Source organism: Passer montanus, unplaced genomic scaffold (assembly GCF_014805655.1).
Source record: "Passer montanus isolate IOZ18808 unplaced genomic scaffold, ASM1480565v1 scaffold42, whole genome shotgun sequence".
Classification (NCBI taxonomy): Eukaryota; Metazoa; Chordata; class Aves; order Passeriformes; family Passeridae; genus Passer; species Passer montanus.
This window is the reverse complement of record NW_024369041.1, coordinates 6,165,818-6,193,667: the sequence shown is the minus strand read 5'-3', so window position 1 is coordinate 6,193,667 and position 27,850 is coordinate 6,165,818. Positions and strand designations below refer to the sequence as shown.

Below are 27,850 nucleotides of genomic sequence, written 5' to 3'. Positions count from 1 at the left end.
TTGCATTTTTGTATTGAAAGAGACAGGACAAAAGAGATTTTCTGTTAGAGCTGTGGAAGCCATACAAAATGTATAATTAAGTATTTCACAACTGCTCAGTATAAACAAAAGTAAAAATAAAATGATGGGTTCTTACTTGAAGTTGTCAAAATATGATGGTATTTTAATTAAAGACCAAAATCTGTGTGAAGAGACAGTTGAAGGAAACAATGTCATAAGGTACAGGACTAAAAGTAACAGAAGTAAACATATAAGTTTGCAGTAAATCTTCGACTATGCCATTATATAATGTTTCTAAATAATTCAGCAATTTCATAAATATGCAGCTGCAAGAACTAGCCCAATATTCTCAAGTAATTTTTTCTCCCACAAAGACATTCTATATGGTCTTTTTGTATCACTTCAGGAGAAACCCATCTTCTGACTTCACAAAAACAAGTTCCTTGCTGTGCCTCAGCCTCAGTGAGCAGGACACACAGAAACAGCCTGTGCAGAACATGGAGTGGACACATCCACCCCCATGCTCAGGTACCAGCAGGCAGCACCTGCACACTCAGCCCACAGCAGCACCGAGTTTGTGCTGTTCAAATCATTCCAGTGCTGAATTTGTGCCATCCAAATAATTCCAGTGCCTGCTTGAGTGGGAAAGAGCAAAATCCAATGGTGCAAATAAAGCCAGACAACAAAAAATATTGCAAGCATAACTTACATGTGCATAAATTAATAGTTCAAAATTTCATCTGGTGGGGGAAAATGCACTCTGTGAATCACAGCAGAAGGAAAATTGTTAACAGTGAACTTGGGCTGACTTAAATTACCTCAGTGCCCTTTGTAACACCTTAGCTATAGTCTGATATATTTTAAAAAGAAAATGTCCCTTCCTACCTGTGTGATTCACCAGCAGCATCAGGCAGATGCCAGAAAAAAAGACTTCGGGTGTGAGGTGCCAGGTCCTGCTACTGGCAAGGCCTGTTTGGTGTTGGCACTGCTCTGGCAGCAAGGCTGCTCACTCATTTTGTGCTGACCACATTCACTGCTCTTCAAAATGCCAAATGCCAGTAAACAATGAATTATTCTCCACCCACATAGGCAAAAAGGGGTCAGAGAGAGCTAATATCACCAGACCAGTTGATTATTGGCTTAACTTTATTGAGGGACAAATCAAGGTCTTCCAGCCTTGCACCAGAATTCCCTCTGCTTCCCACAGGGCAGCCTGTTCCAACACATGCCATGCCACCTAAGCTGCCTTAATGAGGAAAGACACTTCAAACAAGACCCTGCTTCTTTCCAAAGGCTTCAATGTTGGAATACAGAATATATTCCTAAACCTAATCCAAGCCAGGATGGGCTGTGAACACTCTGAGGTACAAGCAGAGAGTCCAAAATCACAGATGAAGGAAGTACTCTGAAATCAAAGAAACTAAACTCAAGGTGAAAACAACCAAACTCCAATACTCTCATGAGAATAGCCCATTTGGAAGATGCCCAAATAACCTAGGGACTAGATGGTGAATCTCAAAACATGATACAATACTTATATCACTAAGCAAATGAATGCAGAATGATGTTGACAAAGACAATGCTCAGGCTGTGATGCACCCACTGAAAAGCTGGATTCTCTTTCCTCTGCTCTATTAGGGCTTCAAAAAGCCATTTTGGACCACTGCACTACCACAAAATTGTAAACCAACTGCTCCAAAGGAACCATCTATAATAACAAAATTATTGGGAAGCATGATGCATGACCAAAAAAAAGGCATAACAAAAAAAAATTCATATGACTACCACATTTTTCAAATGCTTAGAAGATTACAAGTATGCTGGCAATCACCAGTACTCTGTGATGACTGCTGAGGACAGACAATTTCAAAGTACTTACACACGAGCAAAGAAAACTTTGTTAAACCCAAAAGGCGAATCTCTCAATCCAGAAAGGTGGTGAGACTTCCTTTGCTGCAGGATTCTACAAACAGATTTGTCAAACACCTTTATTAAGAAGAAATTCTTTGCTGTGACAGTGGGCAGGCCCTGGCACAGGGTGCCCAGAGTAGCTGTGGCTGCCTCTGCATCCCTGGAAGTGTCCAAGGCCAGGTAGGACTTAGGGGCTTGGAACACCCAGGTCTAGGATTCCAGGGTAAACAGAAAAAAACCCTAGGACACAGCTTCTTAGCCACCACTTCACAGGACCCTGGCATTGACACAAACTTTTAAGGAATAATCCAGAGAGTTGAGTTTTCAAGTAATAAATTTACTACAATAGAACCCCCTCTGTAACAAGAAAGTGGCTGATAGCAGAAGGACACCTGGAAACCCATGGGGTAGCTCATTTCCTGGGGTTGTATTTCCTTTTATTAACAATAAAATATTTTTTTTAAAAAAAAGGCAGGCATAAATTAAGAAGCTCAGAGATTTTTGGACCAGTGAACATTCCTGGTTCTTAAGACACCCAGGAGAATTTTCCTTTTTACAGCTATTAAACAACTGTGTATCAGGATTGTGTTAAGCAAGCAGGGACCTTGGAATGGTTTGAACGTAAGAGGGGATTAAAGTCCCTGCTTCTGCTCTGAATAACACAAGGCTTAAATATTTAGAATATGTTTCTTCTCAAGCCATTTCTACTCTCCACTTTTATCCCTCCCCTTCAGTATTTTTAGAAAACCTAAGTCTCAGAAAGAAAAATCTTCGCCTTCTGTGCCAGTGTAGATGCAGCAGCTTTAATATCATACTTTCTAGAGGGAAATGGTTGAGAGAGACAGATGGCCCATTCTGCCAGAATTGCAAACAAAAGCTCAACTCTTCTACCTGAGGAATTTTCAGCATGTGAAAGTTAAACCATTTAAGCTACAAGATTTTGAAAAGTGAATGTGAACTAGGAAATTTTTATCATGTTAAACTTCACTTAAAGTCAACACATCATTTATGATCATATAATCCAAGCACAAGATGGGAGAATGAGGATCAAGCTGAGCTGATCAATCTTGTCTGAGTCCAAAATGGGCATACAGATACGGATAGATCAAGGGGCTAGGATGACAGCCTGGTGATTTGACCTCTCAGTGTGTAATCATAAAAAAAAAACAGATTGGTTTGGCTCGGAAGGGACATTAAACCCATCCTGTTCCTCTGTTCTGCCAGGGGCAGGGACACCTTCCACCATCCCAGGCTGCTCCAAGCCCTATCCAACCTGGCTTTGGGCACTGCCAAGGATCCAGGGGCAGCCACAGCTGCTCTGGGCACCCTGAGCCAGGGCCTGCCCACCCTGCCAGGGAACAATTCCTTCCCCAGTATCCCATCTGACTCTGGCACTGGGAAGCCAATGCCCCTTCTCCTGGCACACCAGACCCTTCCAAACAATCTTGCTCTCCCCATCTTTCATGTTGGCTCCTTCAGGCACTGCAAGGCCACAATTTGGTCACCCCAAAGCTCCTCCTCTCCAGGTGAACACCCCCAGCTGTGCCAGCCTTTCCTCCAGCAGAGCTGCTCCATCCCTCTGCTCATCCTGGTGCCTCCCTGGGCTCTCTCCAGCAGCTCCAGGTCCCTCCTGTGCTGGCCCCAGGGCTGGGGCAGCTCTGCAGGTGGGGTCTCAGCTGAGCACAGGGGCAGAATCCCCCCTCCCCTGCTGCCCAGGCTGGGGCTCAGCCCAGGGCAGGGGGGTTCTCTACTCTTTTCAATCTATACCCACAAAATATTTATTTCCAACTCTTTAACACTCTCTACACAGCAGCATTAGAGCTGAGTTCCTTACCCCACTACATCTCCTCTGTATTGGACCTTCTCAATGCCCAAGCCAAGTGCCAAAATTTCTTTTTTCAAGTACTTCCTCTAAATCACTGTGGAGGGGTTGGGCTTTTTTTTTTTTTTTTTTGGAACCCCCAGAGATTCAGAGGGGACAGAATGAGAAAAAGACCTTGGTTACAGCATACAAGCAGGAAATCACCTCCATTCCTATGATAAATGGGAGAAGATCAGTCCACACTGTTGGCATCAGAGAACACCTAACCAGCCATGCAGGGCTTGCACTTCCCTCTACCTCACTGCTCAGAGGCATAACCAGCTTTTCTGGTGTCACCAACTCCAATGGGTGTCTCACTGCTGCAAAAGGAGTGTAAATGCAACAGAAAATCAGAAGAGTCAGTGCTTAACTCAGTGCTTACTTTGTGCCAGTGTAAGTGGCCAACTTGACAGGAATAAAGCAAAGAAAAATGCAGTCCTCTTACAGTCTCCTAAGCTCTCTTATTATCCAAAAGTAAAGAGGGAAATCTAGCGGTGGTTTTACAATGACACAGGGTTTGGCAGCCTGTAATTTGCAGTGACTTCTACCTCTCCCAGTTACACAGCCTCCTTTCTGAGAGGACACATCCCAATTCCCTTTGTTCCTGGCAGGGAAGGCAGAGTTAGTGGCATTGGCACTGCAACATCTGCTCCCCAACACGAGCAGATTCCTCCAGAGAGGAGCCAGCTCCTGGCCTTGCCTTTGCCACTGTTCTGTCTGGAAGGTGACAAATGTCAAAGAATTTTCTTCATTGCAATTTAGATCCCTTAACTACCAACAACAAATGTAATAGGGCTCTTTGTTTGGTTTTATGTGTGATACAGCTCCACCTACAGTGAAACGCAGCTGAGACTCAACTAAGAATCACCAAGGAGGATGGTATATGTGAGCAGAAGGCTGCTCTCACAAAACAGAACGGATTTATCAATTGGCGCTATACTGTCACATAAAATACCAGTAGCATCTGGATTTGTTTAACTTTTGACTATTTATTAAATACATTAAAGTACAACACACAAAAAGCTTCTGTTTTATGAGAGGAATTTGCATTTTGCTAACAAACCAGCTTTTCAGACCTGTAGTGAAACAAAAACCAAATCCACAATTCCAGCAACATTAAGTAAGTGCTGAAATTTCTTCATCATAATTATTCCGGAAAAAGTGTATTTTGATGATAGCTTAGCAGAGCAAAAACTTCATTTTCAGAACATGAAATCATAGAGGTGATAGACTGGCAAGGCAGGAAAAAATTCACAGCAGGAAAATTATAGATTTAGTGTAGCAGAATTACAAACAACAGATTTGCCTTCTCCAAAATCTCATAATTTTCCTTTTCATTTTAATGAGATAATAAAAAGCATAGGAAATATGAATTTAGATAAATGGGGAATAGAGACCAACAGTTAAAATAAAATCAGAAGTTTGCTAAAATATCCTATTATCTTAATTTTCTTTTTAGTTCCTAATTTTGAATAGCTGGAAAGTAGCTTTCAACAGTGAGTGAGAGTATTCTAATAAGATACTATAATAAACAATAATCTACAATCTGATTGCCTACTTCCTAAAATGAGTAGAAAAGGTTAAACCCAGTAAAAATGTTTATATAATAATTCTACAGAAAAATTATCTGTGAAAATAACTACTGAGCACACACAGCAATAAGGACACAGATCTATAATATAACGTGATACCTTAACAAACCTAACCAGACTGACTAGGAGCACTAAAGCTGAACTGGCTTGTCATTTATGACTCTGGCAAAGAGGAACAAACTTAAATACAGGAATTTTCTTTCCACTCACATCCCACCTTTGTCAAAGGGCTGGATAATTTGATTATTCCCCAGGAAAGCAGCTCTTGGAGATCAACTGCTGCATGGCACAATCCCCCGGTCACATCTCACGCTGGACTGCTGCAGTAAGGTAGAAAAATCATACAGAAAGGCTTCATAAAATCAAGCCTGCTCTCCTGGAATCAGTGGCTGGCCTTGTCAAGCTAGCACTTGACAAGTTCTCATGTGAAAGCAATCCTGGTATGAGTTTGTTAGCATTACAATCTATTCCTGGGTGAAAAACAACCAGCACCTGTATAAACTGATTTTACACCATTAGATAGAAAAATGAAAACTATCTCTCACAAACAACTTTTCCTACATGTACACACTGAGAGTTTGAGTGACCAATGAATACAGAGTAACAACTTGTTAATTACTAATAAAGTAATGAAAAGGAGTTATGTGAATAAGAATGGGCTTTTTCCACCATGGAGAAAATGGACATTACCCCATGGCAGTTTCCTTTCCCAGTACAGCTCAGCAGTTCTTTTCCTCTCCCCTGCAGACACATGCACAGCCCCTTGGAGGGCTAAAGGAGGCTCAGTGCCTGGCTTCCCTGCACTCTGATCTCCATCCAAAGGACAGGAGCAGGTAACACTCCCTGCTCTCAGCTTGCCTGGCTCCTGCCTTGCAGATGGGGGGACTTGGGAGGGACATAGAGTAACAGTCTCCAAAATGCTGTAGCTGGAAAACTGCAGCCAAAAAAGCCCCCTTCTTTTGCCAGTTTTTGATGTCCTCTCAGGAAGTTCCTCTGCACTTCATATGTGTCTTTGCTTTTTAAAAAAAGCAGAGGCTTGAAGCCACTCCATGAAGCAACATAAAATTCCTGCAAGTCTCCTTCCAGTTTTATAATAGTTCTGGAAAATGCAATTTGATATTTGTAATTACACATACCAGGCATAGCAAGAATAATGGTAGATCCCCTTTCACTTAAGTTAATGGAGCTGGTGATATAATCATGTCATTAAGCAAGTCTGGCTTCAGCATTACTGTGCTCAGATAGAAAGGGAATTACACTGTCTCAAAGTCACGACCTGTAAAAATGCTGCACAGCTTGTTTAAAATCTACTGAATGTATTGATGTGAATTTACAGTAGACCTGGATGACCCCTGATTATCTTTTGATTAAAACATCTTGAAAAATTAGAGGAAAAAATCCTTTCTGATTTTTAACACTTCACATTGAACAACAGGGAACTCTCTGATTTTGAGAATTGCTGGAGAGTTGGAAGATAAAACTCTGAGGCAGTGGTAAAGCTCTTTGCCTGGGACTTCCAGTCATGTTAGAGGCTGTGTTCCATCCCACTTCTGTGGGAACACTGGTATCCCTGTGTCAGCTCAGACACAATATCAGCTCTCCCTTCGTTGGAAATGCAGAGGATGAACATCCTGAAGCTTCTAAAATTCCCACACATGACACTAATGGAAGAGATCAGTCTGCAGAAGGGGAGGGTTTGCATGGCAAGCTGGTTTTGGGCCACAGCATCTGTAAATTCCAGGGTGCAGGACTACAGCAGCCGTCCTGGGAGCATAAATCAGGATGAAGTGGCTCAGGAAAAGAAAAATCAAGCAGCTTCCAGACACCTGCTGCCAGAACCCAGGGAATACAGCCTTGTCTCAATGTGCTCAGGAATTAAAGACGTGCCCTCCAACTGTGTGCCATCACCTGCTGCAGATACATCATCTCTCTGAGGAATTGCTGGAGGTTACAGGTAATATTGCTGCACCCTGTTCACTCCCACACAAACACAGGGCAGCAAAAGGATCTGATGCACTGCACATTTGTGACACTGAGTATAACTTAGCTCCCAGAACGTGCATTTTTATTGAAGGGAAAAAATAAACATAGTTCTATACTACAGAGGGGAAAACAAGACCTGTAGGAAAAGGAACCTGGGGCAAAAAAAAGCTTCTGAAATTCTTGTAACTTCAGTCTGGCCCAGATAACTTCCTCTGCCTTCAAAATTCAAATTACTTTGAAAAAGGTTAATTGTGATTCTTTCCAAACTCTCTGGGGTTTTGCTGTTGACGTCAACTGCAAGCTCCCAAGTTTTCCTCCACAAGCAATTACAAATGGCAATAATGTCTGCTCAGTCTTAGATCAAACAATATCTATATTTTCATCTTTTTAATTGTACTTTCCAATAAGATCAGTTTCATTTCTAGTTTGAATACTGTATTTCTTAGATCCAGACTACAACACCATCTCAGAGTTGCCCCCCATTCAGCTGAAAACTATTAAAAGATAAGAAAAACTAACTCAAGAAAGAAAAATAAACCAACTCCCAATGTTTTTGTTGAAGCTATTACATTTTAAAGCAGAATCAAGTGCTGTTTGCACACTTCTCAATCACCCTCCCACATTCACAAGAGAATTTTCAGAGAATGTTTGTGGCTGCCATACTTTCATTTGGAGATTCCTGTACATTGCTCTGCTGCTGAGGAATTGCCTGAAGCCCCTTCACAGGGAGGCTCTTGCAGAAGAATAAACCGTGACCCTCTAGACAGCCAAGCACAAAAAGGCCACAAGTCTAATTTGGCTTGAGCCAGTCTGTCCCTTACAGGGCACCCCAGACACAAAGCTGCAGGTGAAGATCACTTTTAACCTTCCAACAAAAGATACCTAACACCTATTAGGAGATTGATTAATGTGTTTTTCCTTTGTACTTAACACAGAATATACTTTGCAATTATTTTTTTCTTTCTCTCTGTTTTTGAAATCCATTGACTGTGCTTATTGAAATATCTCTTTGTAAGCCTACCCTTTGAGAAATATTCATTCTCCCACATGTCTTAAACAGGACTTTTATTGACCTTGTCATTTAGAAGATCACTTTCTCTCTGTATTAAAAAAAAAAAATCAGACTTCTAAAAGAAGAAATGATCTTATGACAAGGTCAAAATATCTTGAATTCCATAAAGAAATGAATAAGGAAGTCCATATCATTTATTTTAATAGGAAGCTTGAAAGAGGCTGAAATATTCATTTGTAGAAAATATAAAACTATCTATACCCTGGAGTTAACACCTTGGGAAGAAAAGCAGCAGTCTGCCTCTCAATCTCTTTCATTCCCCATCTAACATTCTGAATTCCTGGCAGATTTATGGGGTTTCCAGCCTTCACACACAGTGAGTCCTGCACTGGCAGCCCTGGGACAAAATCTTCCCCATGAGCCACTCTGAGGTCACCTCTAGGTGCTCTGGAACTGATGCCTTGAGAAAGCTGACCTAGAGCAGAGGCCAGACAGAGCTAAAGAATAAAGCAGGGATTTATTAAAAGGCCTCCATGGATCCACCTTGGGCAGCACAAGAGCCCAGCCAGGGCTGCACCCAAGATGAACCAAAATGGTCACAAAATGCACAACCGGTCACAGGGTCTCTGACTTTGATCAGTTCTGGTCCATTTGCATATTGGAATTAATTGTCCAATTACACCTTTAGGTTATGCAGTCCCATACTTCTTGTTTTTCTCTCTCCAGTCCATGTTGTTTATGCTCTTGGGCCTGAGATCTGGATCATTTGATCCAGCTAGAGAAGGAATTTTTTCTCCCTGCTCTGTGAAGAGAGCTCACCATCCCCTAATATGAAGCTCAGAACAACACACTAAAGCAGCACAGAATATAAAAAATATAAAAACTAAAACCTGAGACATCATTTCCTTCTTGGAAATTGGAATAGCTCCAGGGTGAGGCCAGAAAAATTGGCCCAAGTCAGGTACATTATCCAGCTCTGTGATGCAGCATCCAGGCTCTGAAACACCACAGTGAGGCTTTAGGGCTCCCTGTACTTCATCAGCACTGAAGGAATTAGCTGGAATGAGCTGACCCTGCAAAATGGCTCTGCTTGACACCAGCAGCCAGGATGTGCATGGGAACAACCTTAACTCACAGGCAGTGCTCTGCCCCTCACATCCAAGGGATAGGGATTGTCACAGAAAACTGAAGAAAGACAGATTACATGGCAGCCTCAAGGCAGGACAATCTGACAGGAACTTCTGACAGAATTTCTCCCAAAAGAACAGCTCACTTGGGACACAGTGACCTCTTGGAAGACAGATTTCTGTCACCTCAGCTGCTGCCCACAAAGACTTCCTGCCTCAGGGAGCATCTGTAGGATTCCACTCAGCAGAAGCCAGAGAAAGATCAGGCTCAGCTCACAGGAAATCTCAAGTGACAAGAAGTTCATGTGATTTGTTGAAGTCCTGGTGTGCAGTTTTCAGACTGTATTTTCTTACACTCCACTGTTTAATTAAAACTACTAGTGAACTTCAACAAATTTAAAAATCTAGCTTCTAGACATCCCCCTGGAGTATTCAGAACCCTGTAGCATTTTCTTACAGCTGTAAATTCTTTGATTCCTGGAAATAAAACAGTAGTGGACGGGCCATAAACAGGATGCAGGCAGCAGTCCCATCCCAGAGTAAATCAGCCCAGGGTCTCTCTTTCAGGATAAAGAAACATTAAATAAACTCCTCAGCCTCTGCACTACCCACAAAGATCGGGAACAGCCATAACATGCAAGAGTTAAAAAAGATTAACCATTCATCCTTTATGATCATATTTTTCTGCCTATTGATTTTACAGTTTCTGTACTATCATGTACAAATTGTATGTCTTAGGGACTTTAAGCAAGTTACACTCAGGTAAGCATATGAATTTACATACTTAGTAATGCAGCCCTCACACAAATCAGCCATTTAATTTCTATACATGCCTGCCTGACTAAAGAGGAATAAAACAGTATCTGTTCACAGCAGGACTGGGACAGAAAGTAGTTTCCCAAATTTCCTCAGCATCCTGTGGCATGCATGGCCACCATTTCACACCTGTGGACTGTTATTACAGCTAAAATATTCAACACATATAATTGGTATTTATTATTTCATATCTGCTTCATACCCCCATATGGAACAGATACTATCATCTAATCCCATTTGATTTAAAATGAGATTTATTTTTTTTTAGTAATTTCCTTACTCTTAAATACCTCCTGAAGTACTACAGGAAAATTTTCCTTTCTAATTTCTTCTGTGGCTCTTAAAATGCAGGACAGTCCTTCTCCCATATTGCCACCTCCTCCGTGCAGAGAATTTCCATTACCATGACTGTACGTGAGGAGTATGTTCATGCTGTGTATAATTAATTCTATTTCTCACATAGAGACACCTAAGAGAAGCACACTGGTAGCAGCACTGAAGCAGGATTGAGCTAGGGCCAGAGACCATGGAAGTGTGGGGAGAAGAGAATGATAGCCAGAGAAATGGCACTGGTTAGGAGGAAAAAGGGAATATTAAGTCTATATTGCATCATGTTCATAACAGCAACTCCTGTTTGTATTTCAAGCCTTCTTTAGCAATCAGTAAAGTGTCAATTTTCATTCTCCTCCACACAGACACAAGGAGCCTAATTTTCAGTGAGAGGTTAGCAATAAATAATTTAAGGCTTTGTCAAGAATGGATGGGGTTTGACTGCCTGTGTGTCAGTTTGACAACTTGAGAGACAAGAACAAAGCACAGGCAAGGGTGAGAAATCCTGAGGCTGCTGCAAGGAATCAGAGAACCTGGAAAAGCAGCCTATAATGATCTAAAACCTAAATCTAAAAGAGGTACAGGAAACAGCCTCAGATCAGCCCATTAAATGCATTTATACTGCACAGAAATCCAAGGGAAGGCTCAGCTTGCCAGGGCCATGAGGCTCAGAATGCAGCCTGGAATCTCAGGATCAGCCACAGGGGTAACACTCACTGCCTTTTGTGCTCTACAGGAATAAATAAATGCCCAGTTGAGTACCTGCTCCCCCCAGTAATTGTAATACAGGTTCTCTCTCAACATCTGCCACCTAGCACATCAATCCCTGGCAACGCTGGCACAATTTGTTCCTCCTTTGGAAGGTATTTGTCCTGGGCTGCCTGAAGCTGGGCTCAGCAGTGGAACCATCTTAGATATCAATCTCCCCTTACATCAAATTCCAAACTACAGCCATACTTGATTGAAATGACAGGGATTTAGTCTCTAACACATCTCAAGGCTTTTATGCAGTTGTCTTGAGAGCTGCTTCTTTCTGCCAAGTGATTCATGTTTTGCATTGGAAGTGATTTAATCCCTTCCTAATAATCTATGGTTTATATACACAAGGCATCCCTGACTGGCATTTCTAGGGTCTCAGGAAGCCTGTCTTTAAAGACAGATTCAAGCACTCAAAATGAACATCTTACTGGAAAAGTAGAGAAAGATTAATCATGTCATCTACTCCTATATTCTGCTCAATTTAAAAACTTGTAATTTTATTGGAAGGTTTCAGCATCTTTTTTAAGAAAGACGGGTTGAATGAGAAGGGTTGAATTCTTATTTAGAATTGGAAATATCCTGCTAAGTTTTCCATGTCTCTGCATCCTAAACTATGCTTCTCTGAGACAGTATATGTACCAGGATTTTAAGTTATTTTATACACAAACACACTCCCCCCATATTTTTCTATTTAAATACCCAATAATTTTCAATTGATGTTTCCTAAAGCAGAAGCGTTCTGTCTTTTCACACAGACTCTGGACATTATTTTCCCTCCTCCTCCATCTTCTAATTCTGTTTCAATCAGTTTTAAACTCAATTGCAAGATGATTTTGTGGCTTATAAAATCACATGTGCAGAACCTGAATCTTTAGAGGTCTGCAAAATGACAACATCCAAGACAGTAAAACTGGTCACTCAGTAGGAAGTTGAGCACAGGCTTGTTTTCATTACAACCAGTTCTAATCAGAGGCAATAACTTTCCACTATTAACAGCAAATTAAAGATGGGCAATTGACATTTATAAACCACTGCTTATTTTAAAAGTTAATTGACAAGAACTTTCATGAGGTGAAAGAGAATTGTCTAGTGCTTTCCAAAGCAGTCAGCCTCAAAGCACCAAAACATTGCATTGGTGCTCTTTATTATCAGTTATAATGGCCACAGCAGCTTCCCTCTTTCCCCACTGCTCTGTACAAAATCCCAGTAAGTTGATAAACCCTGGCAACACAGGAAAGGCCTTTAACACAGAAAAGGCCTTTCTGGATGAAGCAACAACTCCTAATTGTTGGTAGTCTAGCACAGCTCCAAGATTTTGAAACTGTATTTAGAGGACAGCCTGTACTACTTCATTCAAGAGAAGAAATTCTGAGGCAAGTATCTGTGTATCACTGCACCAGTGGATATTATAATATGTATATTATAATATGTATTTGCATATTAAATCTAATTCAATGCTGGCAGTGGCTCAGCAGACCACTGTTGCTCCTGACATGATTTAAACCAAGAATCACTCCAAGATCCTGAAAATCACTCGAGTAAGGATAAGGCTTAGGATTACTCTTGGGACAGGAACAAATCACGATGCAAATACAGGGACAAGAACAACTGGGCAGGCAGCAATTCTGCAGAAGATAATGTAGGCCATGACAAACTGAATCTAACTCAGCCTGCTGCAGCACTGGGAGGGTCTGTGTGAGTGACCCACACTCTCTTGATTTTGCAGGAGGATGCTCAAACACCGTCACGGTGTCTCAGCTGGGACTTGTAATTACCATCAGTGCCTTCCCCGACTGCCTTGGCAGCTCCTGAATACTTCAGACCAGCTGCTCTTTCAGGGTAAAAATGAGAGGAAAGAAGAGTAGCAAAGCCAACCTCACTATTTGCTATTGGCCCATTTTGGTTCAAGTCATTCACAAGGTGAGAGGTGATCGAGCAGTTTCCTAAAAGCTGCTTGATTCCAACTGCTCAGCCATGTTTGAAGGCAGCTGCACTGCAGAGTCAAACATGCAAGCCGGGATCAGGATTTGGAATTCACCAGTCTGACTTGCCTTTAAGTGATGTAATTGTTTTCATACAGGCTGGAAATGCTCAGAAACAACTTAGACTTTAGCTACCTCTGCTTGGGAAGATTGCAAATGTGGCCTGTCCCCCTTTCAAGCTTGTTTGACATCAGGGATGACAATTCACTGCAATCCAACTGCTGGGCCAGCCCACACACACTCAAGTGTTTCCCAATACAAGCTACAATGGCTTTGAAATGGCATTGAATGTAGTTCTAGACTTACTGCCTTTTTAAATTGTGCTCCTTTTTTTGGTATGTTTCTAGGTGCTTGTCCTAAAAGTGATAGAAACAGAAAAACAGTACTTTGAGATCCGTTATAAACTTTGGGAGAAGGTTTCTGAACATTACATTCTTGTCCCTAGAGCAACTTCGTCCCAATCAATTATTAAAAAGTAAAAACTTGTATGATTCCAGGACTTAGGATGGGGGTTCTGTGCATTAGTGATAAAAGACCTCTCTGAGAGAGTTTCACCATGAAGATTAGCAGCTCCTAGATGACCACACACAAGTTCCCAGGTACTAAATTATGACATCAGTGCATTTGCAGTTATTCCCTTATTCCCATTTTGATTCCCTGTGATGCATATAAAGAGTCAGCAGTGTTCCAGCACCTGGGATCCACACACAGCCCACAGCAAACTCTGAAAACCTTGTACTCTGCACAGCTCAACATCCAGGCTTTGGATCTGCAAATTGCTCAGACTTCAATTTGGAATTGCCAAGAGGCCTTGAATGACTCCCTACTTATGTGAGTACGGTTAATTAGCACTAATAACTTCACTGAATGATTAAACAGGGACATTAAAATGAATATTTACATTGACTGTTAGAATTTCCAGGTTTTTTCCTCTTAAAAACTGCATTTACAGTACATAACCTCATTAAACAGAGAGCTGCATATGTCACACTGGGGATGTATCACGGCAGCTTTACATATTCTCAGCCATCTTTCTGGGAATTCAGAGTACCCCTCTTTCTGCAGGCTTCAGGAGTGAAACAAAACTGCTTGGCTGGGCAGAGGACATAAAGCAGACATAACAGATGGAAATAAAGCAACATCAAAATAGGTGTGCCAGAACACTCCTGCTTGAACAAAAGCCTTGAACTGGCACAAACTGCAGTTGCCAGCACCATGGACCGGACAGGCAGTAAAACCTTCTGAGTGGGTCTCAGGCTCAAAGGACTCTGAGGCAAAGAGGGGTTGGGGTGTGTTGCATTGTCACATCATCTCTGTGATCACAAAATAGTGGCTTTGAAGGGTGAGGTAAAAGCTTTAACTTGGACCTGCCCCAACCTCACTCATGGAAACTCACATTTACAAATCCTGAATTTGCATTTCTTCATAATGTGGATTTTTTTTTTCCCTAGCATTTGTATTTTCTTGGTTGACTTTAATTAACTTCTTGCTATGCTCATAAACTTAGAGAGGATTTGCTTTAAGCTTTTACATCTCTAGCCTATATTAAGATATTTTAATCTTTAAACCTCTAGAACATTTAATGGATTTAAACAATTTAAGAAGGAAGGAAAAGGTGCTGGCAAAATGCACCCAAACTGAACAATTTTTTATGAACTTTCTATTTGGCACAACTTGAAATTTATCTTAAGATGGTCTAGAAACACCTGAATTGACCCAATTACCACAGATATGTACTTTATTTCCCAATTAAATAAAACATGGCAAGCTGGGAAAGAAAAAGATGGGGAGAATGGGGGATGGAAAAGAAAGAGTTAAAGTAAACTGAAGCATAAAAAGACTGCAGTAAACAGGAACTAAAAAGGCAGCTTCAGGGAAGCAGCTTTTTGAGTCCATTAAATTAAGAGGTTGGGCTTTCAAAACATGCTGGAAAAAATGCAGTATTATAAAGAAAGCAAATCTAGAAAGAGATGTGAAAGGTAAATGTTATGGGTGACTGTGTGAAAAGAAGCACAGTCATATACAAAAAGAGATGCTTCTTGTGGTTCGTGATGGACCTGACTTCAAAAATACCTCTCTCTCTCTCCCTGTATTAATCATATTTCCAATTATTTGTTTTATCTACAATGACAAAGCACTTCTCTTCCATTCACTATCTAATACACAGAGCATTAACAGTGCACCCTTAAGCACTGCCTCCACCCCATAAAATACCTGTCCTTCCACAGTGTGACAGGAGTAATTCCTGCAGATAATTTTCCCTTTTAGTGTGATCATTAAGAAAACATTCCTTTCTGGTCATCTTATTTTTAGCCACAAAGAGATGGAGAAACCTGGCTGGTGTTGGTATCAGAGGAGCTGAAGGCATGACAGACACAAATCTTTCCTGCCCACCTTGGACTGGAAGAAGACTTGTATCTTGAAGGTCAACTAAATACAGATTTTGGAGTCCCACTCACCCCTCAAGCAGTAGTTCAAGCTCTTAGAAGCACAGTCATATACAAAAAGAGATGCTTCTTGTGGTTCGTGATGGACCTGACTTCAAAAATACCTCTCTCTCTCTCCCTGTATTAATCATATTTCCAATTATTTGTTTTATCTACAATGACAAAGCACTTCTCTTCCATTCACTATCTAATACACAGAGCATTAACAGTGCACCCTTAAGCACTGCCTCCACCCCATAAAATACCTGTCCTTCCACAGTGTGACAGGAGTAATTCCTGCAGATAATTTTCCCTTTTAGTGTGATCATTAAGAAAACATTCCTTTCTGGTTGTCTTATTTTTACCCACAAAAAGAGCTTCAGATAGATGGAGAAACCTGGCTGGTGTTGGTATCAGAGGAGCTGAAGGCATGACAGACACAAATCTTTCCTGCCCACCTTGGACTGGAAGAAGACTTGTATCTTGAAGGTCAACTAAATACAGATTTTGGAGTCCCACTCACCCCTCAAGCAGTAGTTCAAGCTCTTTCCCTCCTGTGGAAGCACTGCCCTCCCTTGTAAGCACCCTTGTAAGCACAAGGCTCAACTCTCTCTGGACCTTGGTTGTGCAGAGTGCAAAGGAGAAGATGGAATCCCCACTTATGTGCCCTTCTTGCCCTAATTTTGTAGCTCATAACAAGTTTAAGCTACTTCAGCATTTCCTTCCTTTCTTTTGAAAAGAGGTAGAGACTGTCATTCTAGTCAGTGAGATTGTTTCTAAAAAACAAATGCGCAACATAGAAAGGGGAAGTTTTAGTTTTTAACTAAACACAAGTTTAGTTTAGTTATAAAACACAAGTTAGTTACTAAACACAAGTTTCATTTAGTTTTAGTTTTATCATCCTTTTGGTGAATACAAAGGAAGGTGAAAAACCTCAAGGCCTGCTGCAAATACATCCCCACAGACTTGCAGTACACGCTGGGCTACAAAGTCCCCTCAGGAAAGCTCAGATGAAAATTCTCAGCTGTCCAAACATCTGCTCATTGCAGGGAGCTTTAAACAAAATTGCAACTGTCCAGACAATCTTCATTTGTCAGTGCTCTTCTCCTCAGAGACCAGATAATCCCAAGATTTTTTTACTTACAAGAGTAGGCAGCAAATAATTAATGTAGTTGCTTACTAAACACTTCAACTTTATAGACTCCCTCCCCTTACAGAAAGGGAGAACAGCTCCTGCCATATTCCCTGTGCCAGCTGTCAAGTATTAGCTATGGGCTAACATGGCTTTCAAAACTTTATCATCCAATGCTGCTAATTAGCCCTAATGGACCTAAGCAATATAAAGTCCTTTGATTGGTTTTCTTTGGATATTATTTCCCTTGAACAGATTTTAAGCCGTGGGCAATACTGCTCTCTGTGGCTGTATCCTTCTGCTGAGCTCCCTCTGGTCCAGTTCTGCTGTTAGAAAAGCAAAGCAAACCCACGAGGGTCACAGGCTGGACCATTTCACAGAGCAAAACACAATCTGCAGTTCCTAACAGGCAGAGTATCCAATTACCTCTGGGTTGTTTGTATCGCTGTCTGCAACCAAACCGTTCCAAATTCCGCTCCGCTCGCTTTTTGGAAATAATGGACACAGAGCTGTTCACTGAGATTTTTATTGCCCGACATCAGCATTTATTTCCTCCACCATATCCTAACAGTTCATCTGACTGCACCTGGCCTTTGTTTCGTGCTTGTTCTGTTTCTTTCAACATCCTGGCTTTAATGGGATGGCACAAAGGTCCCGTTACAAGTCTAGGAACAGAGAACAGGGTGGCCAGGCTCTGTTCAGGTGGCTGCACACAGAGCACAAGAGCAGCTCTGGGAGCACTTCCCCTCCTGGGACCAGCCCTGCAGAACCTTACACTGCATCCGAACATGGCCAATACAAGCATTCCTGCTCATTTTTTGCCTGATCTGATATCTTACAAAAGCTAGAACAGACACCAGACAGAGCTAAAGAATAAAGCAGGGGTTTATTAAAAGGCCTCCATGGATCCACCTTGGACAACACAAGAGCCCAGACAGGACTGCACCCAAGGTGAACCAAAATGGTCACAAAATGGACGCCCGGTCACAGGGTCTCTCACCTTTATAAGTTCTGGTCCATTTGCATATTGGAGTTAATTGTCCAATTATAGCTTCAGGCTATTAAGTCCCATCCTTCTTTTCTTTCTTCAGTTTACCTTTTATGCTCTTGGGCCTGAAACTTGTATTTGGTCTTCAGCTAGAGAAGGAAGAGAAGGAATTGTCTCCCTATGCTGTGCAGAGAGCTCACCATCCCCTAATATAAAGCTCAGAAATGCACACTAAAGAAGCAGAGAATCTGAAAAATATAAAAAAGCTAAAACCTAAGGCATCAGATCCAAGCTCTTTCTTCTCCGTTCCCCCTCTTCCCTCCTCACACAAGTGCTTCAGATGAGACCTCATCTGTCAGCAATAGACCTGCTCCTCGAGTCAACAATGTCAATTATGAAGCCCATGCTTATGTTGAAATGAACAAAGAAATAAAGAATGGTATCCATACTGAAAAAAAATATGGGCAGACATGTTCAATGGAATAGTGGAATCTAAGCAAAAAAGCAATCATATTTCTGCCATGGCAAACACAGGCAGATAGCAATGGAGCTGGAAAATAAACCGGTAGGTGTGGGTTGTTTTCTTCAGCCAACATCAATTATTTATTTTAGAATGACAGCACATCAAATTTCACATATAACTCTAACAGGCTTCTGTGTCCTTTTGTGGTACATTATTCAAAAGATCAAAAATTCTTATTTGAGAAATTCCTGTAAATGTTCACTCCTAAGATTGCTTTAAAGATGCCACAGGTAACATCTACCTGAAGGAAATGAAGCACTAGCATCCTATTGAACAGTCCAAAAAGTAAAACTTAAAAGCAAACCACTCTTCAAGAAAACCTGTGAATTTATTTTGAAAATGTGTTCTTTAAAACAAAGAGAATGAGACCTTAAGATTATAACTAAGATGTGTTGGAAACAGACTGTTCAATATGAGTCAAACCTCAAGAGTCAAAAACGCAAAATGAACTAATGTTTTAAAACTTAGAAAAGAACAGATTTCCCATAAGTCAATACTTATGGTTCTGACCTTCTTACCTCGAGGGAGTAAAGCAGAATTGGAAAAGCATGGAAAGGGACAGAATGATCAGAGATAAGAAACTGTGTCAGACCATGGGATGACTAGATTAGCATCTTTCTGCCAGGAAAGAGAAACTGAGGTGGGAGAGGTTAGAGGACTCTAAAAACATGTTGGGCAGAGCAAATAATGCTCACTGTCTCTTCTTTCTTTTGATTCAGAGGCTTTTGGAGGAAAAGGGTAGCTTGTCATTCCTGACTATATTGTGTGAAAAACTCCAGCAGGATGAGTTAGTGAATGGCAGGTCTCTGTTGTATCTCCAATTTTAAATCAGTGGGATCCACAGCATTAACTCCCTGAATATCTTTCATGGAAATTACCCCCCAGAACAGCCATTCCTTACCTCTGGTGTCATCTGTCAACAACCAAGCAATGGCACCTGCCTCTAACAGGAATTTAACCCAAGGAGAAGGAAAACAAGCAGAATATGCAAATATACTAAATTCCTGGGAATTTACCTTTATTTTTCAGACTGCAATGCAAAATTTCGAATTCTTACATCTGAACAGTTTGGTGGTAGATTACTTACCTCCAGCGTGGTAATCAAAATTGTGCCAAAGCTCAGCTCTCAAACAATTTTCAAATCTAAGTACCCAAAGTCATGTCAGTTGCAGAAGGAGTGGAAAGGTGGCAGCTCCAGCAATGCTGGATGCTCAGGGATTACCTTCACCCACCTGATACAGCCAGCCCTTGGCACCAGATTTCTTCCCAGAAGTCAGGCTATTCCCAGCAGCTCATCCTCCAAAGGACTTCCTCATTTTCTATGTTCATCTCACCTGCCAAGATGCAGCTACACCTAGGGGTCAGGAAAAAAAATTAAATATCAGTTAAATATAAGTTATTTATATATAAATTATATATATAAAATATATAAATATATATAAATATTTTTTCATCAAAGTACTAAATCTGCTGAGAGCTTCCAGCAGAATTTGAGATATACAGCTTGCCCCAAAAGAGAGAAAGCTGCAGGAAATTCTGAAAATGCCACAATAGCTGCCACAGAAGTGCCCTCATTCCCAAACTTCTTCAGGAATGGTTCTATCCTGGACACAGTGAGGAAAGAGAACTGCAAAACACAACAGGTTATGTCACTTCAAGAGGCCCATGACCATAGAAAAAATTCTCTGTGGTACAGAAGGAAAATTAATGTTCGTAACTGGAGGTCTCTGGTTGCCCACCATCTACTTTAAGAGCTGCTTAGAAACAGAATTTTGCTGCAGCTTAAGCTTTAAAGGTCAACTTTTCACAGCACCTCAGCTTAAGGCTTGGAGTGTTTTAGCTTGGCTTTGAGCTGGGTGGAGGAACTTGACTTCAATTTCTTAACACTTTAAGTGCCTTATTATCAGATCAAAAGCACAACATCAACAGCAGCACTGTTGCAAGCTGACTTGATTTACACCTTGGGAAAAGTCAGAAGAGCAGAAATCAAATGAATGTGTAGGAGCATATTAGGGAAGAAGGAACAGTGATTTGTGATCCCCATTTTCTGTTCTTAGCATCTTAGAACAGGAACTGGACTTTTAACCCCCAAATCACGATGTGAGGAAGGGTAACTGCTATTGTAAGGGACTGCTTCCAAAGACATAAAACTGAAACTTTTAAGAGAGTAAAGCAAGTAATGGAGAACAGTTTCATGCAGCTGAACAACTTATCCTGTTACAACAACAGCAGTCTACTGCTAATGAGCAGCTTCACATTTACAATTAAATCTTACTTAAGTGGAAATAGCAATACACTGTTGAGAACCAAAAGCCCCCCCATAAACCAAGCATGCTATTTCTTACATGACAAAGGTTCCTGGGATGCCAGCTCAATCCTAAAGCACCTATTTCCCAAATGGTAACTTAGGCTAGACAAAGCTCATGGCCCAAGGCCTTCAAAAAGAACATGCATCAAAGCTTTACAAATGGTATTTGGTATCCAAGAGGAGCCCTACCTTTTAGGGTTCTGGCCACTGAACTTACAGGCAAGGTGGGAAAAAAACCTTCAAGCCCACTCCCTGAAATGTCCTTAAACAGTTGTGCAGTGGGCAGACAACTACAGGACTGTGTTTTAGGATAGCTCCTACTGGCACAGTGACAAACACACAGTGAGTGCTGATATTCCCCAGGAGCTCCAGGAAGGTGTCAGTGACCAGGGACAGAAATAGAAGAATGCTACACCAGGGCCTAGGGACTCCCAGCTCTTTCTCTCTGTCCCTTCATTAACCCTTCCTCAGCATCCAGTCCTTCATCCCTACAAGGTGTGCTCCAGCTCCCTGGGAAATGGAGGAGTCAGCCACTGCTCACTCAGAGAGCTGAGCAGAGTCAGCTTTACCTGTTCTCCTCCAGCTTCCCTGCATCAGGACTCTCTCTCCAACCTTTTTAAGATGTACTCAGGCTGTTACACTGCAGGGAGATATCCTGATGAAAAACTTCTTAATTCCCTACCATGCCTCCAAAGGTGGCTCAGAGCAAGTCCTGTTGTTTTCCTTAGTTTTCTGAGCCTCCTGCCTTTGCTGATATATATGCAAACAGCACATACTGGTGGATAAACACCTCCACATTTCCTCCTTGCTCTGCATACTGAGTAATTCCAGACTTTGTGGGGCACCAGGCAGGTGCAGCTGCACAGGGATGAAAAAGCTGCAGTGGGAGTCTTCAGAAAATGAACAAGGATCAATTTTCCATGCATAGGAAAGACATGGAAGAATGTGGAAAATTATTATTTCTTTTGTGGAAAATTATGTATGCAAATATTCACCTACTTGTACCCTTGGTAACAAAATTTGTGTTTGATAATGTGCAGATTGGTTTCAAAACAGTCTTTATTTACAACTATAGGACTCCTGAAATTTATAAAGACTGGGTGAATAAAAAGAAAGGTGTATGCTCTAGAAAGGTATTACCACAGCTGCAGTTCAACTATCTTGCTTCCATGGCAATTCCTATTTTAAAATATTAACATGGATGAAGGAAAGGGAAACAGTAAGAATATTAATTTTCTACTAAGTGTGATTCTAGAAAGAATTACCAAGAAGAGTCAAACATTATTTCTTAGTTCTAAACCCCATATATAAATTCCTGTCACAGCAAAGAGCACAAGCTGGGAGGACATGAAAAGATAACCAGAGTCCCCATCAAATATTTTGCTTATTTCTTGTATAATTTAGATTAAGATAACTTTCTCATTGCTGTAGCACTACTGGATTGTTTTCTGCTTCTGGCTTGCAATGGGCACAAACCTGAGTGCTGACTTTTAACAACAGGCTATTGAATAACCACAGGAACGAAACAAAAAAATGTCTTATCTAAAGCTGGCATGAAATTAAACCACTCAGCGTAAAGCTGCTATGACATTGGAATTCGTGTTGTAGAGATCTGTTCACCACAAATTTCAGCTGCAGTGAACAAGACCCTCTAGGCTTATGCATACAAAGCAGCCCTCATGTCCCCTGTTCAGCTTGTTATGAGGCTTGTGAGGAGCAGCTGAAACTCAATTTTTCCAGCTTTAAACTGGACACCAAGGATACTGTTGTACTGTTCTTTTTCTCTGCCTACAGCTAAGAGCACATTGAGAACAAGCTCATCAACAGCCCAGTGATAGGAGAGGTGTTCCCATGCCTGCCTGCTGTGCACTGGGGCTGTGAAGGGGACAGCAGGCAGGATGTGCCAAAGGACAGCAGATACAGTCCCTCCACAAAAAATACAGGAACTTCAAAGGGATTGTTGGAATATTTTGGTGGTTGGTTCATTAAAGTAGTTTGGTTAACTCTTCCAAGACAAGACACTGGCTCTCTAAGCCCCTGGGGAAGCAGACCTTTGCTTCCAGAAAACAGCAACAATGGAAGAAATCAAATCATTCCAGGGTTATTTTTGCTGGACTGGCCACCTCACTGCAAAATACTCAGAACTACCAGAAGCAGAGGCCTGCAGTGTACAGGGTTGGTTTTTTTTTTCCCCTAACCAGCCAGGGCCGACACAGGACATGCAGCCAGTGTTATTGCACAGCTCCTCTTTCCTAGAGCTCTTTACCTGTTTGCTTCTCTTAAATGGGAAAGGCCAAGATGTTCTGCACTGACTTTCATGTAAAACCTTGGGACACAGGACACCCCAGGGCATCCTGAAAAAGGCTCTGCTATCTGCTTTTGAAATCTGTCACTAGAAAAACTGCTACAGATTTGTGTGAGCTTCCTCTAAAGGAAAAGGCAAGACAAGTCCTGGCTGGAGTACAAGACATTTACGGGACTGAAGGAGGCAGGTGAGAACAGTTGTACTTAAAAGAGCATGATGAAAAATGAGAAATGTGAGGACTACCATCAAATTGAATCTGCCCTAGTATGAGGAAGGAGAAAAAAAAAAACCCTCAGATAACCTGGCACAACTGCACATACACAATCCCAGTTTAATCTGGAGTTTTCAGACATATTAACTAAAACCATGTACCAGAGCAGATACAAACCAGAAATATATAGTTGATCTGGAAATTAAAGGAAAATATCTTATTTCTTTCAAGCACAGAGCCCCCAAATCCAATATTTTGCTTTCTGATGTCTTCTGAAAGCTAAAATCATCAAAATCATTAACTCACACAACAGACGCTTCACTTGAAAACATGAAAAATGCTTTGAGCCACATTCCAAAATAAGTGCTGCCTTTATATGAGAGATAACTCTTGAGAATTTGTTCTACTACAAAGAGCCCTCTTAATTCAAGTCCTTCTGCTTCAAACAATACTCTCTGATCAATAAAAATCTCACACTGTGGTGGTTGTCTCAGTGTGAGCTTTCAACAGCCACAAGGCAATTATTTAAACTACACTTAGGATGATCTATTAAATAACTGAGGACCATGAACCGTTTGGAGAGGGATGAATCAACCACAGAATGAAAATGTGCATCAGGACCTGCAGTGTCTCTCAGACAGGATTTCCCAAGTGGGCAAATGTACTTTACAGCATTATGAGGACTGTGCAAACTCTTCAGTTGTATGTCAGTCAATTTGCTCTTTATTGAGAACTGCTGTAAAGAAACCCTGGCATGCCTGGCACAAAATGAGCCCAGATCCACATCTTTAGAGCCTGCCTGGCTGGTCCTTCAGGGCAGTGGGTGGTGCTCTTGCCACAGAAGGGACATAAAGCCATAGTTTGTCTTTAGCACTGGATAGCACAGGCCAGACCCACACTGATAAAACAAGCGGCAGAAATTCCATACACACACACCCTTTATGAATGCTGAATTGGTGAAAGGACATTCCTGCTTTTAAAGAGGCAAAAGCCTCTTAAACAATGCAAAAAATGCCTCTAAAGCAATGCAAAAGCCTAATGCATAAAATTGGCATTGCCTCCAGGATACAGTGTGGGATTTTAACATGAACTTCTCTTTAGCACATTTGAGATCTCAAGCCTGCCTACCCTTAAGCACCAAGGTAAAAAGTTACTGAAAACAAGAGTATGTAAAGTACCCTCCCTATACTGGAGATGTGAAAGTGGGCTTGGACAGTAATAATTTCCATTTCCTAAGAAGAAGGAGGAAAAAAAGGAATCTATACTATCTCTACAGTTAGCTGAAAAGAGAAAATGTCACCACTAGAAACAGTTCCACAAAACCTTAGTTAAAAAATCCACCTTCCTTTAACCAAAAACAGTGAAATGTTCTCAATTCTGACTAAAAAATTGATTGCTGTGGAATATTTAGTTTTATTTACAGCATTCATATATTTTATGTAAATCCTTCTCCATGTTGTACGAGAAGCTGAGGGATTTCATATTTTTCTTCTTTCCTTTGATTTGAAAAAAAAGGAAATTCAAATAGAAATATTTAATATTCTTTATACAAAATAAAAATAGAAAATGAAAAATTTGAAATGCACTTATACAAAGCTTGTGCCTCACCTCACCTAACTCATTTGGTAATATTTTGGAGAACTTATACTGAATAGTTAATTTCAAAGCGCTTGCAACAGAGAAATGAGATTCCTGCCTTCCCCAAAAGGACAGAAAAATGGATGTACAACGTTCTTTCTCCTGGAAATGTGCGGGACAGGACACAACAGGCAAACAAAACCAGACACAAAATCAAGGAACTTGTCATTAAGCCATTTCCATTATAACATTAGCACTCATTTTTAGGTCTAAAATTAGGTTTTATTCTGACAAACTTCATCTGACATAATCTTGAATATTTTAGAGGGCAACACAATTAACAAAGAGCCAATAGCTTGGGCAACAGAACATTATTTTATCCTTTACGTGCTCCAGTACTTGCTTATATCATAAGATTACTGGGAATTTACTGGAAGGAGAGAGTTTGTCATATAAAACCATCTAATGCAGACCTTCTTACAGCAAGATCATACACACAACAAACGTGTCCAGCTTTGTGCTTGAGGACATTCATTCACTGGCCAGTGTAGCTCAGTTATTGTCTGGTTTGGGGATACCTGAGGAATAATCCACTAGCTTTGGTGGGCAGAAAACTGTAGCAGAATTGTTATGAATAATCCTACTGACTCATAGTTATGTCTCACTGTCATTGTCATTACAATTTTTCATACAAAAGATTAATAAGTAATCAAATTGAGGAAAAACTGCAGCAATATGAGAGGTGTCTGCAGTGCTTCCCATGATTATGTTTCTGTCATCTCTACAATGACAATTCATCACCAGCTGTGGGCAATTCACTTTCTCAATTCATTGAAATCAAGACTTTACTCTTTTTAGAATGAAAAAAAGAAGAATTCTTTTAATGTGTTTAATTTAAATCAAACAGCACAGAAGAGCTCTCAAGACCCCCACTCAAAATTACTGTGATGTGGTGGCCCAAGCCCAGAGAGGTGCACAACATTAAAACTAACCCACTCAAAGGGGACATATCCTAAAGCCAAGCTTTAATATAATCAGCTTGGCTTTTTAATTTAATATAACCGAGTGGGACTTGGTTTTACTGAAGAGCATCAGTTGTAATGCCAAAATGACTGGACACATCTATACTGAAAATACATCACTGACAGGAAAAGTGGCTTTATCAAGTCATTTCTCACAAGAAAAACTCCCCCCAATTCTTCTAATTTCATGTGCAGAGATAAAACCTCATGGGTTTGTAAGATACTCCTGCTTTCTGTTAGACCAGATTCTGGTGCCCAAAGTCAAAACCAATGTCACAGACATTTCTCCAAACAGACATGGAGCTTGTTTCTTGTGGACCCATTACACTTTCCCCCCACATTCCCTCACCTTGGGGTTTGCCTGTTTGGTGGGAGATGCTAAAGCAGCAGTACATTTCCACATGGGTGCAGTGAGACCTGTCACACTGAGTAAAGCCATGCTGCCACCTCTGCAGCAGCCAGCAGTGACCACCCTGGGAAAGCAAAGACAAGGACAGAATTACTGTTCCCTGAGATCTGCAGCCTGAGTCTGAAGCAGAAAACAAAAAAAGGACAGACCACTGTGCTTAATATTCAACTGTATGTGTTCTCTACAAACATCTCTTTCACTGCACGTCATGAGCATGTTTGGCCTCCTTTTATCTTTACATCTAGGCCTCAAAATATCCCATGGACATGAAATACGTGATGTAACTATGACATGTCAAAGTAAGATGGGGTTTCATTTGCTTTAAGCCTCATGCTTGATAATTTTACCAGGTTGCCCACATGTGTTAACTTCAAGCAACAGTGAGAAACCATCATCAAATAAATCATCTCCTCTCTCTCCTCTCATAATTACTTTCTAGACCATTTTCATCTCTGCTCTTACTCACTGTTTTTTCCAGGGTGACAATCCAGATTAGCTTTTCCCCTGTGTAGAATCTGTTACATTTTTCATAGCCTTTGCTGTATTTTTTTTATTTCTGCCTGCAGCAGGTGACCTGAGTGACCAGAATACAAGTACCCCACAGAAATGTAGAGTGACACTTGCCTGACATTGACTCCTCCTATCAAACTGCCACAGGTGAAACACCAGCTCCAATCATTGATACACACACACAATCAGCAGCTATTCAGTAAAGCTGTGCCACAACAGATGTGGGAACATCCAACATTTTCAACATCTGAAATTGAGTTTTGGTTTTCAGGTACCTATAGAACACAGTACAGAGGAGGAACAAGTCCCTCCTGTATTCTGTCCCCAAAGGCTCTCAGCAACACAGAAACCTGTCTGTGATTCCACTCATGATCCCAGTCAAAACCAACATACTTAAACCTCAGCTATTCCTGCTAAAATAATGCTGTCTGACAGTAGCTCTTTTCTATGTCTCAAAGCCCAGGAAGTCAGAGTCACTCTATCCCAAGACTTTTCTCCTCTGGAAAGTACAGAGAAGCATTACAAAAAGGGCTCAATGTTTCCAGCGTTCAAGATGTGGAATGAAAACCAGAATGTCTCATCTATCAGACTCTGAACTTGAGCACCAGTCCACAGAAAGTATTTCACTGGCACTGCTCCTTAACTGTGTGTTTTTCTGCACTTAGAATGTCAGCTCCAGTAAGGGGATTAGGTACTTCTGGATCTGGCTGAACTAGCTTCCTCTCTTACCTTTATTTGACTACTTATCTCCTTAGGTTTTAAATCATTCCAGTGCTCAGTCCATCCCACAGCAAAAGAAATCCAGGTGATGTTTGACTTGTGGTCCCATCAGAAATTTCACATTTCTGGCAAGAGCTCACCAATGTTCATTTGCTCTGGAACTTCACCTGAGCATTTACAAATCAGCCATACACAAGGGCTGTGGCTGAAAAGCAGATGATGAATTCCTCATTGCATGTCATAGATGGCAGCAAGAAAATGAATGCTGTGATTTAATGAGGTTGCAGTTTCATTCTAAACAAGAACAGCTGACTCTGCCTAGCATCTGGCTTAGCAGAAAATTTC

The 27,850-nt window shown here is 41.1% G+C and overlaps 1 long non-coding RNA gene across 1 annotated transcript in view; it reads right to left on the bottom strand.

Moving 5' to 3' along the window:
* The window catches only part of LOC120507292, a 120,687-nt gene that overhangs the window by 19,644 nt on the left and 73,193 nt on the right, over positions 1 to 27,850 (bottom strand). Inside the window, exon 2 of the long non-coding RNA XR_005628719.1 lies at positions 19,675 to 19,796. This is a non-coding gene — a long non-coding RNA (uncharacterized LOC120507292). The remainder of the gene's footprint in view (positions 1 to 19,674; positions 19,797 to 27,850) is intronic.